Genomic DNA, 14,216 nt, shown 5'->3' on the forward strand with positions numbered 1-14,216 from the left:
GGGCAAGCACCATACCAGCTGATAACATAATTCTGAAAGCGGACTGTTTGAACTTCTATCAATGATGCTATCCCTCGTGTATTTTGGCAAAATCAAGGAATTGTAAATGAAATAAAGCATCTCCTAGGAAGTACTAAAGTAACTACGGTTAGACATATAAATAGAACAGCAAATAACGTTGCTCATACTATAGCTAACAGAGCTAGAAAGACTAGAGCTTCGTTTCGTATTTTGTATAACATCCCTGCGGATATCTCTGCAGCCTTAAGGGATGATGCTGTTAAACTTAAGTTATGTACAAAATCTTAATGTCTAATGATGTTCTGTTTTCAAAAAAAAACTATCATCCGCAAAAATGAGAAATAGGGGGAGCACACTTGGACACTTTTACCATGAAGCAAAGTTTAGATTTTATTCGAGCACGAGCTTATAATTCAATCACATTGTGCACTCAAATCATTTTCTTTTTAACAAAAACTATCAGTTATCGTTTTTGGAAGTTCAGAAATTTGATACCATATGCAAAGATAAAAAAGAATAGCAGAACAAATCCAAGGTGCGCCAATGCAACATATCCAAGAAATTCATGTTCAAAGCCCAGGAACTCCTTCAAGAATCTCTTCAGCATCATTTCATTAGCCTGCCCAGTTATCTGGACTGGAGTATTTCCGTCACCCACTAGGCACGTAACTACGCCGTAAAGCGTCCATGCAAAAGGATTAGCCCAATAGTACCACCTGCACCATATTGGCAGTTGCTGCGATAATGGTGGAAATTATTAGACTTCTGTTGCAAAGTGCAACACAATATGTGCCAAGTTGCACGACAATGTGACAATCAGTATTTTAACAAACATACAGTAAGTATTAATAGGGTGCAACAGCAACCTTTAATGTCAGGTTTGAATCAGCTAGGCTTCATACCCGAGATATTTGGGTGTTATTAGCCCCAGTAGTTCTTGTTGACTTAAAACGTAAGATGGATTCAGAGAAAAAAAAAGGTGTTTTTTCTCTTCCCTAATGAAGTAGGTTATTTTCCATGCCTCATGGAGGTTTTAAAAAAAATCTTGAAAAGAAACTATTAGGATTTAAACTACCTACCATTCTTGGGATGAGGAAGCCTCCGAACAAATTCCAAATGGTCAGAAAAGTGGCCGTACAAATGGTAGCCAATTGTGGTAATGGAGTCAGTGCTACCATCATCATTCCGAACATTACAATGTAGAGAAAGGACGTGAACATAAAGTAGTAGAACCAAAAGAACTTGCCCACTTGCCCATGGAATCCCATCATAGAGTAGAATAGAATAGAGTAAACAAGGGTTTGAATGGCCAAGTAAACTGTCTCAATTGCCACCTGCAAGGTAGAAATTTATTAGGTCCGAGCTATAAGAGATTTTAAAAGAAAATCTCAAGTACCGAAAGAAGAGGCTTATCTATTTCACTCGCTATCAACGTCTTGGGGCAAATACCCAATATAATTTTGATAGGCTATATTATATGTAGTTTTGGAAGGGGTCTCCTCAACAAGCTTCAGTGGTCACTAGAGAGCACAACAGGTCACATGAGTGTTATAAAAGACGATTCTGACCAAGAGGCTCTCTAACAACATAAATAATAGAACATGTATCTAACAGAATAATAAAAAGAATTAGCTTAAAGCCTTGAACTATTAAAGAATGCAAGCTTCATAGACCTGATGCACTTTGTTTGATTGCTCACTACGATATCAGTTGTATTTAGGTGATGAATTAATAGCTTAAAAAAGTTAACTCAGATTTTTCTTCTCGAGACCGTTATTAGATACTATGACGGGAAAACAGTAAGAGAGACTTGCACAAAATATTGCTTAGGAGTAGATGATGGAGGTTGGATCAACAGTGTGTTCACCAGTTAACAGGGACCTTAGGTGAAAGGTACACATATTCTTTGAACCTCTATTAGATTATTATTTTTATTTTGTTCTTGGCATTCTTGCCAATAATCAGGTGGATACACCGCTAGATGTTATGCATAACAATAGGGAAGTTTTCCAGTTCACTTTTATCTGCTAAAGGATTTTCAGACAAAAGGTTTTAAGCTTTATGGGAAAAATCAATGTTACTTTCTCCAGATGGTGCATGAAAATATACACATAACAACCCAAAGTTCCGTCACCCACAAGAACAACCCGATACACGAAGAAGTTGGACCAACTGAAGTACCACTACTACTCAGTTATGGTTCGACTTTGGACACTTCGGGGATGAAGGGATGTTGCTTGTGTTTTTTTTTTGAAGAACTCTTGGATGACATGAGTACATAATTTTCAAATAACTTAGTCTACTGCAGAAGTATCATCTCAAGATTCTCGACTATCAAAGACAGTCATTAAGTAACTCTTACCTGAGCAAATGCATATGGTAATTCTGAGTACATTTTAACTGCTCTTTCACGATAGAAAACTGTTCTCTCGATTGCCACGATAGGTTGCACTGCAATAGCATTGGTGGCTCCAAGGAAAAGAATAGCAGAATACATAGCTCCCATCAGTCTCTGTATATCTTGCTGTGTGCTTCTGTTTTGAGAGAATCGGACATATAGAAACAGCTTCAGATAAATATACCAAGTTCAACCCCTTAAAATTAAGATAACAGGTCAAATTTACAGTTGAAAAACGTACATAAACACTCTCACAAATCCAGTTAAATACCGTTCTTATCAATGCAAACCTAGACACCACATACTATGAAAAATTTAAACACAGAATTTCCTAACATTAACGGAAGTTGAGCTTTGAGTTCGATTTTGCCAAAGCAATTTAAAAGATGGAGCTGAGGGATTTCAAGCAACTCCTACCACACACCACCTTTAGGGGAATTGTCGGTTAGAAGATTCAGTTTATGCCCCATGTTCAAGGAGATGATTGCTATCTCTCAGCTCCACACTGTTGGTTGTTGCAGAAAAATTGGACACACTTAAGACACCTCTAGAAGTACACAAGTATCTAATACAAAGTTCATTTTTCGCTACTGTTTTCTCCTGTATATCCATCCACAATTCAATTGGCCTCAACCAAACATCACAGTAAGTGAAGATTAAACTTATATTAGTGATTATTATGTCCATTAAGATTCTTAATTATTATGGGCACTAATGCGTTAAAGTTTATAGATAATAAGAGAAATGGGATCAGGAATTACGTCAGCTCGCCTTTGTTCCAAAAGATAACACCAAACATAAGACCAGTCAATATTGTCACAATGAATCTGATTCCATTGTACTGCGGGTTCCTCCAGTATGACAAGTGTTGTTTCCAAAAACAAGCGATAAATTGAACTGCAAAGCTCTGTGAATATTTGGAAGGAAAGTAGATATCTTGGGAACCTGCTGATCGAGTGCTTAGTTCTTCAATAAGTTCCTGATTCTTCCTATAAGTCATAGAGAAAAACATCAGCATTAGATAAAAATAACATAACATTTACAAGACGGATTTAGTATTTGACATTGCACATACTGATACAGGCCAGAACGAGCATAAGCTTCTGCAAAATCCATATCCAATTCAACCTCAACTGAATAACCAGTAACCTCGAGCACCCATGTAGCAGGATTGTAACCTTCTCTTATCTTGGGAACCTCAGGAATAGCCTGTACAAAAGACGAAATATTATTTTGAACAACTCATAAGCCGACTTAGCTAGACTAGGACGAGTTGTCTGTTCTCAAAAGAAAATTATCCTTAAAATAGGCTCTCGGAATCTTTGTAGTCCAACGTTTCTTCCTCTATATCCTCTTCTCATCACAAGTTGAGGAGAATCTAGTAAAGAATGATAGAGAAAAACATAATGAAGCGAAGGGGGGCATAACTTAACCTGTGGGGAAAAAGAATTAAAAGTGTTTGCAGAATAGAATTGTTGCATACCTAGAAACGAGCAGATTTTAATAGATTTTTAGCACCAAATTCTTCATCGATAAAAAATGAAATAAAAATGGAATTCTCCATTTCAGGAAATGAAACCAGTTTCCACTTTCCAGATATCCCTTCCAAATTGCAGACAACATTATAGTTGGCTACAATCTGCTGTACACTGTCCATTATCGAAACCAAGTTACATACTGAGTTCTCAGGTCTGAATGTTTTGATATCCAAACACTAGCTAAATGATTTCCCAGTCCAGTAGCGGGATTCTTACTAAGAACTTGTGGAGGTTGAAATTATAAAAATATATTATATGTACAGCCTATGCAGGTCTTGTTCATTTGTGCTAAGAATAAGAAACAAAAAAGAAGCTTCAACCCCTGAGAGGGTTTATTTTGCAGAAACAAAAGCAATTCATAAGATTTTTGAACTAAAATATAAACCACACCAGGAAGGTTTGCTGTCATGTGATGAAGAAATTAATCAGTGGAAGCCAAATGCAAATACTCACTTCGAAATAGTGTATAAGCGTGTCAGAATGATGACCAATAGGTCCACTGTAAATTACTTGACCTCCTCTCTTCATCAACAATAGCTGCACGCTTTAGGTAGCATGTTAGAAGCAACTCAAAAGCATAACAAACAATGACAGGCAACTTGAAATAAACAAAATCGAAAATCAAACATCCCTGCCTCATCAAATGCTTCAAAAATATCTATGCTTGGTTGGTGGATCGTGCAGACAACAGTTCTTCCTGTATCTACTGTATTTCTCACTGTTCGCATAACAATAGCTGCAGCTCTAGCATCAAGGCCTGATGTAGGCTCGTCCATGAAGATAATGGACGGATTAGAAACCAATTCTACAGCTATTGTAAGCCGCTTTCTTTGTTCAGTTGAAAGACCATCAACTCCTGGAAGTCCGACTAGAGCATTCCTTAAGGACTTTAGCTCAACCAAGTCCATTACTTCCTCCACAAACATCTGGCCGAAAAGGAAATTTTTACAATCAACGAGACCATCTAACTGATGCAGTCTATACTCATGCCACATTAAGGTCAGTTTAACAGGAAAGAGCTGGTAAACGAGAACTTGATTCCAACAAGTGAGGTACCTTCCGTGCTTCATTATGTACATCATGAGGAAGACGTAACCAGGCTGAGTACAAGAGAGATTCGTACACAGTGACACGTGGTGAATGGATATCATTTTGTTCACAATAGCCGACAACCCTAGCAAATGTAGTTTGGTTCTTTGGGTAGCCAGAAACATTGATGTTCCCTTCGATGAAGCCTCCAGTCTTCCTTCCTGCTAAAACATCCATCAAGGTAGTCTTTCCAGCACCACTTATTCCAACTAATGCTGTCAGAATGCCTGGTCTAAAAGCACCACTGACATCTCGGAGCAATTGGAGGCGGCTTTCTTTGATTCCTTGGCTCCTTATTTCCTAATGTAAAAGCAAAGTGTTTACTCCAAAATTTCTAGCATTGTATTCCACAACTAAAAGCAGCTGAGGCAGCATCCAATCAGAAAATCCTGAAGAGGCTTTTACAACAAGGAAATGATGTAACATCCTCTTTATAAAAATACACAAGCCTATAATTAATCTTACAGGAATGTTGTGAGAACCTCATTCTAAATGAATGTTTCTGCAAGTTTAGCAGGCCAAGCAACTCGAAAATTCTACAAAAAATAGTCAGTCAATGGTATGGGTATCATGGCGTCCGCCTAAAAAATTGAATTGGACCACGTTAACATTAAGAACTTGTAAGCATGATGGATATTTGAAAATATTACTTAAATGAGGGATGCAAAGTTTCAACTAGATGAACTAGCATACACAGTAATAATATTAAAAAAAAAATGATATTTAACTGTTAAGTATACACCCCAAATCCCTAGCTTACTGCTACCTAGGAATTTCAAAGAATCAAAGCTAATTGTGTAAGTAGCGACAGTGAAACAGTATACTCCATATCTAACCAAATTACAAAAGAACATTTGATTGGTGACACTAAACTAGCTAATGAGTGATAAACTTTCAAGTAACAATGCGGTTCAATATTTAAACACGAAGAAAAAATGTAGACACTTCCTCAAAAAGCTTGGAATTACAATATTGCTCAAAGCAATGATTCTGATGAGAAAAATGGCAACCGTGTGAGTCAAATGCCTTGGTAATCAAGGCTCTGGAAAGATAAATGTGATGAGTTGACAAAAGCCTGCTTTCTATTACATGACTGAAACGATGGTTAGGGAACCTTCTTTTTGGGTAAAACATGAGCCACTACCAACACTATTTCGGGTTTATGGTCACACAGAAGTTCAGACTAATGAACATGAGATTTTATTTGGTGGTCATTGGCCAGTTTGTGGGGAGAAATCGATATGCCTCTTTTCTGTACCTTGTCTGCCATGAAAACTTTTAGAATCGCATTATCTTTAAAAGAAAAACACAACAGTGATACTTCTTAATGACTTACTGCTGGCATATCAACAGAGTAATTCACATGGTTGAACACCAATGAAAGAGGTTTGAAAGGTAAAACCATTCCCTTTGTAGGTGTATGGTCCACAACACCGCTTGAGCATCCCCTCCGGGCATCTTTCCTCACCCCAATCTCGATACCTACAACCATAGAATTATATTTCCATTACTTCTCAAAATAGTTAAGAGGATTTTGAATGTTAATTCACAGCTTGTTATTTTGCTTTGTTACTATTTTAAATGTTGGACCATCTGCCTCTGACAAGCCAACAACTGAATTCAAATTGTACTTTGGCAGAATTCTATTAGTCATCAGAAATAGTGGGATCAAACTAAGGTGAAATGTGAAACGAAGAAAGTTGATAAGACCACAAACCTTCAAATACGGGGTCATTTGGTCTACATTCAACTTGCTTGTTACCCCTTTCAGCAGTAGTGTGCTCGTCCTTCATGGCAGATTTTGAGTCACCCCAAGCTGCAAAAGATGTAATTTCCAGGAGGATTTCAAAACTGATAATGTTTCCATGGAAAAAGCAAAGTCTAGCTAACAAACAAAGAAATGAAAATAATGTCTTTACATACGATTGAAATAAGCCAATGCTGTGATAAAAACAAACATTGAATAGAAGAGAAAATCCGAGTAGTGCTGCAATACATATCCAATACCAATATTCTTCTGTGAACATCCCTTTAGACCTCAGGAGGAACTTTCCTACTGTTATTTGAGGATTGTTTGGCTGAGTTGGGTCAATTATGGGCTGAAAGAAAGAGCAAAGTTTAGATATTTTGAGCTGATGTGAACTTAAATAAATAATATAAACGGAACGTCCACTTAACCATGAAAGACTATTGATTAGTGTTATGTTTAGCTTACTGTGCTCCATCTTTTATCAAGAAATTCATTAATCGCTACGGCATTCTGCCCATACATTAAAGGAGAGACAAAATAGCTCCACTTCATCCACGGCCCGAGGTCATCTATTGGAAGAAAAGGATTATTTTTTGAGAATCACGTGGAAGGACCCAATTTTCTTCTCAATATGTTAGCATTGAAACCATTTCTGGAAATTTTAACTGTATAATTTCAACAGCTAACCTTTGGAAATGATAAATCCTCCAAGCACAAATAAAGTTGTCATAACAAAGGTAGCTAACATGTTTGCAATGACCTCTGTTCTTCCAGCTGTTGAAATTAACCGAAAAAGGGACATGGACATTTGATGTACACAGAAATAGGCAAAAAATTGACGGAAACACCTGCACGGAAATCACAAAAAGTGGAACTTTAAAATGGCATGTTTAGATCCAACTGTTGCATGAATTACCAAAAGGATTGTTCAAGCTAGGAGTACTAAAAAAAGTTAAATAATTCCTCAAAAAGAGAATATATTACCAAAATGAAACCAGATGAATGTAATACCTGACAGCATCAGGAGCAAACCCGACAGAGAAGTATGAAAGAACTACCCAGATCCCTGATTCCGCAACTGATTGGGGAATCCCAAGGAGCCAGAGTGGCAACCCAACAGCCCACCCTGGGTATAACAACATGTCTCTCTGTTTAAAGAACACAGGAAGCCTTAAAGCAATCATCGCCAACTCGGTCATCCCGTTGAACATTACATTAATCAAACCAAACAACAATGCACCATAAAATTTTCCTCCATCCACAACGTGTCCATGCTTCATTTCCTTTTTTAAGAAGACTGTCAGGCAGAGCAGCGACATAACTGTTATCTGGGTGATCTTGAAGACATAGATGAAAGAGTTTCGTTTCATCAGCAGCACCTCCCTTGAAAAACATGCCTTAAAGAGTTCCCATTTGGATAAACCATACTTCTCTGTCACTAAAGCAGCAGGGTGAACATTTCTTTTATCATAAGGAACAGTGAGATCTTCAGAAAGCTGCCGACCAAGTTGATAAGAGTGGAAGGAGTCCACAAACTGATCCACCGAGACATATCTGTAAGGTTGATTCTTGCTAAACCAGTATTGCTCTTGATCCTTACTGGATGTTACCTCTTGTAGGAAATCTGCAACTTCTTTCCTTTCCGGGCATTTGAAACCCATGTGTTCAAAGAACTTGAGGATTTTCTCTCGTGGACCGTGATAGATAATTTGACCCTCCGAAAGTAGAATAATGTCATCAAAAAGCTCAAATGTTTCAGGTGCAGGCTGCAGAAGAGAGATCATCATGGTTACATCAAATATATGAACCATTTGTTTGAGATATTTAGCAACTTGGAAAGTGGTCGAACTGTCAAGTCCAGTTGATATTTCATCCATGAAGAATACTTTTGTTGGTCCGACCAACATCTCTCCTGCAGTTGGTACAACTAGTTACAATTATGGCTATCAAGCAGTGGTTAATACATACATAAAGTCACGCACATGCTTAACAATTGCATTTTCTACTTTCTAGTTCATCAATTGGGGTTGCAAGGATTAAATATTATATAAATTGGGGTTGCACCACTTCCTTATGAGACCCTATAAACATCATCCACGAGACTATTTCTTCCCACCATGAAGATCACCATTTCTGAGTAAAAACTAAAAAATTATATTATATAAATTGTTGTATGAGAACTCAACAATACAAAGATATGCATATAAATAAATATGAAGCTAATTTCAGATCAGCTAGCGGAAAATTAAATATTTACAATGCGAAAACTTTTAGAAGTGACAGTATACTCTTCGTCTCAAAAAAAGTACCAAAGTCTCCAAACATCGTTCACATTTCTTCACGATAATCATAAGGACTTCACAGAGTAGATGCCTCTCTATCAGGGTGGTAAAGTCGCTGGGTAGTTATTACTAGCATGACCAACATAGTGAGAAGATGCATCCTCGTCAAAAGACAACACTCGGACAATTTGCATGCGGAACCTATTAGCTGGTGCGCATGTGGGGTTCATAAAAGCAGGGTCTACTAATACTAGGATGACACTTATTTGTCCAAAAAAGAAAGAACGGCCTATGCAAATACTGATATTGGACGATAGTTCTAATTACAGTGAAGTGAAGATTTCTTGAACTTTTGAATGTCAATAATGACAATGCATATGTGAGAACAATCACAGCGTTTGTAGAATTTTTCATAGTAGTAGATATTTGACGACTGAACCACATACCAGTCGCAAGACGCTTCTTTTCTCCGCCAGAAATTCCTTGTATCATCTCATTACCCACCTTTATATTTGCACAAACATCCAATTCAAGCATCTATATACATTTGAGGGAGGTTAATAATTGTATTTGGTTATCAAGAATGCTGAACTAGTTAACTGAAATGAGAGAATACTTAGATGGAAGCAACAAAAACCTTGAGAATATAATCTGTAAGTAAACTGGTTCTCTTGCCTGCTATCCCCGTGGCTTTCATGAATGCATCGATATCAAAATCTGGTACAATTCCTGCCTCCTTTTCTCGTCTCGACAACTCCAACAGCACATCAAATCTGCTCCCAACCCCCATGCAACGTCCAGAGAAATCCAATGTTTCTCGGACAGTCATCTCACTGCTGTGAAGATCATGATGGCTGATGTAAGCAGATGTTCTTTGTGGAATGATTTCTGATAACTCGTGGCCACAGTAGGTGACTTTCCCAGTAACCTGTTAGTCATGCCATGCACAGTTTCATAAGGAAGACCTTGAACATACTAAATAAACATGTTTCCTGTCTGTCATGATATTTACAAAGTCAAACCATAGAAACACTAATTAAATAGTTTTCAGTTCTAAAGAACAGCAGTTTTGGACTTTCAAATAAAAAAAAAAACAATTTAAATGTGCAAAAATTATGTAAAAAGAATTCATGTAATGTACTGAAACGGAAACCACCATCTACAACAGAGAAAGATTGAGTTCAAGACATGTAACTAGTTTTTCAATTGTGAGTTCTTCATAAAAGACAAACAGAAAATCAAGTTGATTAAGTAGTCACATAAGTTCCCTTCTCATTTTGTTTGGAGTGCTGACGGCAGAAGGTGAAGCTACTAAAGGTGTTTGTAGGGTAATAGTTTACGGAACATTATAATTTTCTGTGAGGATGATATGCTGGTGAAAACATATCATCCTAACAAAAAAGAACTTAGGATCATTCTCATGTGCCAACAGGCCAACAGATCATATATGGAGGCCCCTAGCTAAGTGATGGTCACAGCGACAAAGCTGAATCAAATTGAAAATCTATTGAGGCCCCTACCTTGAGCTCCTTATCGAGCATCCCTGAAAGCGCTTTCAAAAGTGTTGTTTTTCCAGAACCTGGGGGCCCAAGTAGCAACGTAATCCTGATAATACAAAATAGTAAAGCCAGATGAACAGAACCATCAGAGTCTGCATGAAGATTGAATTTACTTTGACAGTCATTCATTTACAAGGATATACTAAAACCACAAAATCGACAAATTAACATACTTAGATGGTCTCAATATTCCGCTCAAGCCAAGGAGTATCTTGTTAACTTGTTTCTTAGATCTAGATAGTCGAACAAATCCAAGAAATGCCTGTCAATAAAAAGAGAAAATAAGCAAGAAAATCATAATTGGAGAGCAAATGATTATTGTTCCAATGGGCAGTACGGCTACTTTTTTTCCCCAAGATTTCATATTAATATCATTTTACAAAGTTAGCATAAAAATACTAAACCCGTGGGAAATAGTAATATGTTTTATTTGTTCCAACTTCCAACATTCGATCTTAAGCACTACTTTTCTTTCCAATCCTACACTCTCTCCCAGATAAGTAACTCCCTCAGTTTCCTGCTTGATATGTTGTCAATTTAACGAGAACATTCAAGATGATACCTTTACTGGGTTACGGTGCCGTCCGTACTACTTGGGGTACTCAGCTACAACATAATGAATCATTTTCCTTTTTAAGCTACCAAATTATAACTGCAGGAACAAGGATTTTGTGCATGTGCCTTGCACATCTTTGATGTTGGGTTAGGTGTGGCCTCTAAAAAAATGTAATCAAACAATTCCTGTTGATTCACATTCTCAATAGATCATCTTATTGAAAATCAAAACTGCCGTTAAATCATATATCTCTATATGTACGGACCTAGTGGAAGTGTTAAAAATATGTAATTGAAGCAGTTACATACAACAAAGTAGGGCATAGTAGAATTTCAGTGAAAAAGTGTTACCCGAACATATGGTGAAATGTGAATCATTTTAAATTATAACATATACATAAACCTCATTTTCTTACATTTAAATCCTAATAGGGTCCTAATTTTGCTTCACTTTTTTCACATAGAATTTTAAAATTCTGAGCGAGACGCCAAACAAGATTTACTCACCTCTAATGCATTCAAGATGGAATTTGGTAGAGTAGGAAGTGCCCTGCTTCCAACATAAGTATCTCCTTGTACTGATAAATGCTCAAACCTCACTTCAACTTTAGGAATCTCAATTCCAACCCTAATCACAACAAATGCATAATTAACATACAAGTTACAACGACAAAAATTTACACAAGCCAAAAACCAATCAAGTCATTTTACCTGTCTAAGCGGTGTCTACATCTGCGAAGAAAACTATCATTGTCTTTATCAACAGCCTTAACAATGCTTGTCATGAGTAGCTTCTTATCCTCTTGACTTAATTTTGTTACATCAACCATTTCATAACCAATTTCTTCACCATCTTTTCCCACTCTTTTTAGTAAGCCAGTTCTTAATCTATCATGGGTTGGGAGTTTCTCTAGTGGAGACCATTTGAGCTTCTTCTCAATCTCATCAGCATCACACTCCATTTTGCTCATACTTGATCTACTACGAATACCATTACTCCCTTAATATAGGAGTAATGGTAGTAGTAGTTGAGATAGAAGCAAAAGTTGTTACAATGTGATGTCATAATACTACAATCTTTCTTTATGTTTCATTTCAACGGCCATTACATCTTCCCCAATCAATTGGGTTCGAAATAAATACTCAACAGTATATACTCCAATTGTTGAGTAGTAATAAATACTAGTATGGGTCATCAAAACCCTAGTTAAATTCCATTTCTTTCTCACTCTAAAACTGGTAAACTGGTTCATGATTTCTTTATCAAAACAAATGAGATGGGTTTTAGGGTAAAAAAAAAGAACTGACCTTTTTAAGGGAATCACTCCAATTACAATTCGCCTGATGGTTTATTTTCTATGAGACGGAGTTAGTTGAAAGCATAATAATGGGAGGAAAGGAAAGATCACAGAAAATGTTGAATCTTTGATAGAACTAGTTTAAATTTAAAGAGCTGGTAATGCATGTCCGGAAGTTATTTTCTTTTTGTTAATAAGGGTTTATAAACCTCATTAACTTTTTTTTCTAATACTGTAGCACAGGGTCCCCAGATTACATCTAAACTCATTAGGGAAAGGGGAGTCACGTTCCAAAAGAGGGCGTCATCTAATAAGACAAAAATAGTCATTCATAAGTAATTTCAAAAACGTCTTATCTAAAATAATTTTATAATGACTAAACAACTCTTCTTTAGTTGGTTTTAATAATCTAATTAGCTAGTAATTAGATTGATGAATCTTTTTTACTTATTGAAAAAACTAAATCAAGTTAAGTGTCAACTATGGTGGAAAGAAAAAATAAAGGGTTTTTTTTTGTCTGAGTATTTCTTTTCAAAACCCTAAATTTTTATTCAACCAAAATGACGAAATCAATGGATGAAAATAATTAGGTATACCTCTAATTTAGCTCCAGTATCGTTTTTATTACCAAAATTGGTGAAAATATATACAAGTATTGTAATTTTTTAGATTTTCAAAGCTAACTTACGGTTGTGTTTCTCCTTCGTAGCCAACCGTAAGACCGATTTACGGTTAGGTGATAATGAACTCTTAACCGTAATTGAGTAAAATTGAAAGAAAAAAAAAAACGAAACCAGTTACGGTCAGATTTATTGAATACGTTACTAACCGTAGATATTTTTATGCTTTGGTTTTTAGTTTTTACGGTTCAAAATATATAATTACGGTTGCGAAACCAAACGGTTAGGTTCCATATTTTTAGGTTAGCCGTAAATTATGCTTTAGTCCTCTTAACTTTTTGAAAGACCTTGGATGAAAACATATCTAATGGTCATCGTTTTGAGCCAAATGTACTCAATCCAATCTTACAATTATTTACATCTGATTCATTAACCACCGACAACGTGTATGCAAATATATTCTCACATGTATTTTGTCAACAAATAACGTGTGAAAAGGAAACATGACTTATCAAAAATCTTTGAAAGATAAACAAGATCTTGTTAAGAACCTCTCCTACAACAAACTAAAGGGACTTAGATAGTCTATCTAAACCGACTTTTAGAATAAATAGATATTATTATTTATGTAGATTCAATTTTAATGTAGATAAAATTACGATCAAGTTTGTAGACTTCTCAACCGTAAATCAGTTAAGTTTGTTCTTTTTTTCTCAAACCCAGCCGTAAATATAGTTCCAAGAATTTTTACGGTTATGTTTCATAAAAGCAAACCGTTTTTGTAAAGTCGGCTACAAACCTAATCGTAATTTGACATTCAATTCATACTTATTTATACATTTATGGTTAGGATTTCATGATTTCGTAATTGTAACAGCTTCAGAGAAATAGTTTTGTTAATTGAGTGGATTTAACAAAAAAGACAATATATCAAATTTATGATTTACAATCAATGAAGAGGAAGTTTAGAAGATGAAAAGGAGCAGATTTTTGAGTTGGATTTTGATTTTAGTTTTAGTTTTTAAGTTTTTATTTTAGATGGAGGGTAACTCAGGCATTTGTTATTGCTTCAAGACACCCCATAACTAACTTTTTAGTCACTAAGA

At 36.1% G+C, this 14,216-nt stretch overlaps 1 pseudogene; it reads right to left on the reverse strand.

Moving 5' to 3' along the window:
* Window positions 1-366: 366 nt before the first annotated feature.
* Window positions 367-12,658, reverse strand: LOC113358711 (annotated as a pseudogene).
* Window positions 12,659-14,216: the final 1,558 nt, after the last annotated feature.

The sequence above is a fragment of the Papaver somniferum genome, chromosome 3 (genome assembly GCF_003573695.1).
Source record: "Papaver somniferum cultivar HN1 chromosome 3, ASM357369v1, whole genome shotgun sequence".
NCBI classification, from domain to species: domain Eukaryota; kingdom Viridiplantae; phylum Streptophyta; class Magnoliopsida; order Ranunculales; family Papaveraceae; genus Papaver; species Papaver somniferum.